Here is a 6,336-nt window from a genome sequence, read left to right as displayed (position 1 = left end):
GATCGGTGAGGATTAAGGTTTTTGAATTCCCTTGTAATGTCGCTGGTTTACTTTCATGTTCCAAAGTCTTGCTCTAAAGGATTGGCACTCTAATAATTGCATCTAAGAGTTATGCGTGACGTAAAATCCAATACGAGTTTATTTTTCAAAGAAAAGTTATGTTCAAAGGAACGAACGAGTAGCACGAACGGTGTTCACCAGAATTCAAAAGAAAGTCTTACATATAGTTAACCGGAGTTAAATGAGTATGTTAGCGAAGTTTAACGCTAAGGCTTGATAAGTGATGTTATATTGATAATGAAATTGCCATGGCTTATGAATAATGATATCTGAGATACGAGTTTACACAAGGGGGCAATTTCATGCAGCGCAGATCACCAGGACTAAAAAATTATGTGATTATATTAGGATGAGTTCAGGTTGAATTCAAAAGAGACAAACTTTGTACAAGTAAGGAACAAGATTAGAAGAACAATGAGTTGGGCTTTTACAGAAGAAGGTTCAAGATAAGACTTTCAATGGAGGCTATAAGAGAAAGGTTAGATTAAGTCGTGAAGATTAGTTGGCACGCTCTCGCAAAGAAACACTTAGTTAGACGATCCTCTCTTCCAGTACTCTCTTCAACTCGGTCTTGAACTCTACTGATTCTAATAATGTCTTCACTTGTGGTGTAATCAACATTGATCCGATCTTTGACACTACGGCTATGACAAACTCACACTCTCTCTAAGGTGGAATTTCTGGTACATCTTCAAGAACGGTTTTGGAAACTCTCTCGCATAGGAATTTGGTCTCACCTCTACTTGTCTCTCGATCAATTAACAACTAAAGGTTGAACTCGCTCTATTCCTTTTCCTTGAAATCTTAACGTCACTGGATTTCAAACAGTAACTCCGCATAGCTATCAACGGTTCCAATTCCTTAGGTATAATTCACCCGGCTTCCATTTTGTCATTCTGATTCTTATCTTCCAAGAACCTAGCCTCTCATCTAAGTTAGCTAAGTATCGCTCCATCTCAACATCTAGTAGTCTTTGACTAACCATCGGCTCGGACTCCACGATCATCAAAACTTGTCGTGCTTCACAAATGGTTCATACATATATTAATGATACACAAGGTAGTTAAAAACTCAACTGCTAGCTTATGGTTACCTCTGGTCTGAAGATCGGATTCGACTACATCCCGGCGTTTCTTGTATGGACAGTCTCGAGCTATATGCCCCGGCTTCTCGCACTTGCAACATACGCCTAGTCTGGCTCTATGCGGTTCATCCGGAGTAGTCTCTCTATAGCCTTCCTATAATATTGCTGACTTCATGGAGTAACGTTCTGCAAATTGACTTTTCATAACCAATTCAGGGAAATTCGTTAACCTTTGTGGACTCACGCAGTTGAAGATGTCTCTTCTAAGCCCTTTCTCATACTGAACACACTTCCACGCCTCATAGTCGGCTGCGGATTTCAAGTGATTTTAAATCAGAACTTCTAAAGGCTCATCAAGATAGTGAAACAATACGTAAGGTATTGCCAGCAGTTGAACAGGAAAAACAGTGGAAAGTGTCAGGTCAGGATGGTTTGTGGAGGTTCAAGAACCGGATTGTTGTGCCAGATGTCGGGAACTTGTGACAGAGTATCTTGAAGGAAGCTCATAAGAGCGGGTTCTCAATTCACCCGGGAAGTACCAAAATGTATCAGGATCTGAAAGCGATGCTCTTGTGGCCAGCGATGAAGAATGATGTCGCATTGCATGTATCTAAATGTTTAACGTGTTAGAAGGTTAAGATTGAGCATCAGAGACCGTCAGGAACCCTTTAGCCTTTAGAGATTCCACAATGGAAATGTGAGAGTATCATAATGGATTTTGTGATAGGTTTGCCTAGAACCCGGTCTGGTTGTGATGCTATTTGGGTGGTTGTGGATCGACTGACAAAATCAGCTCATTTTCTTCCCATTCGAATAAGTTGCACAATGGAAGAATTGGTTTGAATGTCTATCAAAGAGATTGTCATGTTGCACGGCGTGCCTTCTATCATTATATCTGATAGAGATCCTCGTTTCACATCAAGGTTCTGGGGAGCTTTTCAGCGTGCATTTGGAACTCAGTTAAGTTTGAGTACTGCGTATCACCCTCAGACAAATGGTCAGTCAGAGAGAACTATTCAGACCTTGGAGGATATGCTAAGGGCTTGTGTTTTGGACCAGCTGGCGAGTTGGGATCGGTATATGCCATTAGTGGAGTTTGCTTATAATAATAGCTACCATGCGAGCATCGGAATGGCTCCATATGAGGCTCTATATGGTAGAAAATATCAATATCCGCTATGTTTGTGTATGAAACTGGAGAAAGAAGTTTATTAGGGCCTGAGATGATAGCTGAAACTTCTGAGCAGATAAAGAAGATTCGTAGCCTAATACTTATAGCCCAAAGCCATTAGAAAAGTTATGCTGATCAAAGGCGAAAGCCTTTGGAGTTTGAAGAAGGAGAGCATGTTTTTCTGAAGGTTACACCAACTACTGGAGTGGAAAGAGCTATTAAGACTAAGAAACTGGATCCCCGTTATATTGGACCGTTTGAGATCCTGAAAAGAATTGGGCCAATGGCTTATAGAATTGCCCTACCGCCGTACCTTTCAAACTTGCACGACGTGTTTTATGTATCACAGCTTCGGAAGTATACTCCTGACGCGAGTCATGTTCTAGAACCAGAACTGATTCAGGTAAGAGAAGATCTAACACTCCCAGTAATCCCGGTGAGAATTGATGACACTAGCATTAAACTATTGCGCGGGAAGGAAGTATCATTGGTAAAGGTATCTTGGAGTCTAGCTGGTATCGAAGAACACACTTGGGAACTCGAATCAGATATGCGGAAGGACTACGCACATCTCTTTTCAGGTAACCGAATTTGAATTTTTAGGGCAAAATTCTTTATTTGGTGGGTAGGATGTAAACCTCGTTAAATTAGTAAGTAATTAGTCGATAAATTAGTTTTTAATAAAGAAGATTGGAAAATGTGAATATTATATTAAATTAGGATAGAGCTCGTCAAAACGAGAATTTTGACACTAATTTCGAAGAAATCAGTCCAAGATTGGACCGAGCGGGCCAAACAATTGAACCGGGCCCAAATCGGGCCGCGAGCCCAACCGGGCCAGCCCTTTCAGTGAACCCACGTTCTTTTTCTCCCCATTTTGGCAGCGTTGAAGAACAACAGGGGAGAGGAAAGAAAGAAACGCCGAACCCTTACGGTGAACTCCGAATCCCGTAACTTCTCCGTCCGAGCTCCAATCACCGCACCGTTTGCGGCCACGCGTCCATCGCGTCAAGATCTATATTTCTACCAAAACAATTTTATTGGTAACTTGTTTAATTACTCTCAGTCTCCTCTTCTCCCAAATTTTTTAGAATTAAGTAGGAATGTTAAATTTCTTTGATTTTTGATGTTTTAGGATCCAATTAGGTTGAGGAAAACGTTCACTCTTGCTTATGTGAAGCTTGGGTAGGGTGAAGATACGATAATTCTATTTTAATTTCATGGAATTTGAGTTTTGAGTATTAAATTGGATATATATGTGTTATGAATGTGTATTAGGTTGAGAATAAATAATCGGAGCTTGAAATTGTGAATATTGGAACTTGGAGGAAGTTGAGCTTAGAGTTTATTGATTTTTGAGGGGCTGCCTTGGTTTTAAATAAATTGCTTTGGTCGCTACGTGGAAATCGGCCAAGATATGGATTAGGTTTCTTGCATTTAATATATAATGTTATGTGAAAACTTAGGCTAGATGACCATAGGATAAGTTTGGAATGCAGGTGTATATTGAATGTTTAGTAAATTATGGATGAACATGCTTGTTGGATAATTGGTGATTTGATTGTGTGATGAAGTTTGTTATTTATGTTAATGTTGGAAAAGAATATGGTTGAGTTGTTGATTGTGAGTTTACAAGAATATTGATTGAAAGTATGATGGAATTGTTGAGAAATGAAATTGTCTAATGATATTGATTGGTGGTTAGTAGAATGGTGTAGAATTTTGTTAAAAATTGTTGCTGGCAATTGTATTGGTATTGGCAGATTTGATATTGGAAGGAATGAAAAATTTGAATGAGTATGCGGTTTTAAAAGGTTGCAAAAAATTGGTTTTCGGGCTGAATTTCGGCGGGCTATAATTTGGCTTTCGGAATCCCAAATTGATTCCAACCCGTTTTAAATGAAAATTGAATTCGTAAAGTTTATGTCGTTCAAAGAACGGAAGAAAAATGACTTAAAACGATTGAGTTATGCCCGTTAGAAGTTTTATTGTGAAATCTGTGAATTTCTGCAGCTAGGCACTCTAAGGGCATACAACTTTCTGGTTAATCCCTTTTTTCAAGAACGTACGTCCACGCGTACGCGTGGCATGGGATTTTGGCGACGCGTATGCGACTGATGCCATGCGCATGCGTAAGGTGTAGTAAGCATGTCCACGTGTACGCGTGACCCACGCGTACGTGTGACATGAAATTTTCGCCCACGCGTACGCGTGAGCCACGTGTACGCGTGGCCCTGATTCCAGCAAACATGATTTTCAATGTTTTAAACTGTATTTCAAACTTCTAAACCTCTATTCTCATTCTTTTTGTCATTAGTAATGGTAATAAACCTGATATTCGGATGAAGTTAGGAAATGGAGTTAACTTGGAGTTGAAGTAAAGCTGAAAAGTGATAAAATGACTATGAAATGCTACAGGTGATCATGTATGAAACTTGGCTTGAATGATTAAATGATCTGAGATACGAGATTCTCTGGATAAAGTACCGTGGCTTTCCACCATGTGTACCAGGTTGAAAACTCGATACTCTGTTGACCCTACGACGTAAGGGTGACCGGACACTATAAATTCTCGGGAATGTTAACCCCCATTGAGAAATATATTATTTGAGAAAAAGTTATGCATAGACTCTTGGGGATGCACGTCGAGGGACAGTCTAAGATTTTCAGACTTGTTGGGTTGGCTGGATAACCGACAGATGAGCCTCATCAGCTATAGGACAGGCATGCATCATCTGCATATTACTTGAATTACTTGCTTGTGCATTAACTTGGTGTGCCTAAGTGTATTTGCCATGCTAAATGTATAACTGTTACCTGCTGTATTTGTAACCTTCTTGTGCTTGCTTTTATCTGTTTAATTGTCTGTGAAATACTGATGGGGATGGAGGTATGGAGGAATGGTAGTATGTGACTTAGATTTAAGGTTAAGTTAAGTTAGACTTAGATACTCTTAGAAAACCACCATTTATGACTTCTGTTTAATACTTTAAGCTCTATAATCTGAGTGTCGGCGTTCTAGGATTGCCTCTGGCATTCCCAGGACCTTATATATTATGTGTGTGACACTTTTACTATACTGAGAATATCCGGTTCTCATTCCATACTATGTTGTTATTTTTCAGATGCAGGTTTCTAGTAAGTAGTTAGTATAATAATTTTTTTTTGGATTTTGTTATTGTGGATTCTATTATGTCAGTTAGGTTTATCTTAATTAATAATTTTGTTGTGACGTACTTGAATTAGTTAGATTTTTTGTTAATGTTTGTTTTGTTAAAAAGCTAAAGTTCAGTCATATATGTTTGTTGCTGAGTGTGATTTATCCTAGGCAGAATAGCCACACGATGATACCTTCTGATCTCCTGATACCATATCTCAGGAGAGACTAGGTTTGAACATACAGTGCATCTCATGGGTTTTTATTTGACAATACCCTGATCTCCCATGAACCTCGAACATCACACGCACGTGTTTATCGCTTACAATTCAAAAACGCTTGAACTAAGCCTCGGTTTGCCAACGCAACGAGGAATCTATACCTAATTCTCCCAACCTCTCTTTGACCTTGAACCCCATCTTCATCAATATCAGATTTTTCAGAGCCTTAAGAGTATTCACCTGAAGGGTTCAAAATAACACCAGTAAGAAGAATTAAACACAATTCCTTCATCATTATCTCTAATATAACTATTTACATAAACACTCACAACAAGATACTCACTACTGATATTTTCAAAAAATACGGGAAGAGAATTGAAATGAGATTGGTGTTAGAATGACATAAATGAGCTCCTTATATAGTTAAAAACTCGTCCCGTGCGTATCACGTGTGCACAGATAACGACTTCTTTAAACAAGTATTTCGTTCTCTGTATAGACGAGTTCTTTTTTAGCATATCTCATCTTCAGTGTGAATGAGATAGTAGCTCACGGTTGGATACGTAATACTTTGCATTCGTTAGTTCTCTCTAAGAACAAGATATGTAACAGAAAAAAATATAAAATCTCATAAGCATGTCTA

This window comes from Arachis ipaensis, chromosome B08 (assembly GCF_000816755.2).
Source record: "Arachis ipaensis cultivar K30076 chromosome B08, Araip1.1, whole genome shotgun sequence".
Lineage (NCBI taxonomy): Eukaryota > Viridiplantae > Streptophyta > Magnoliopsida > Fabales > Fabaceae > Arachis > Arachis ipaensis.
The sequence above is the reverse complement of the archived record's forward strand: the minus strand, read 5'-3'. Positions refer to the sequence as shown.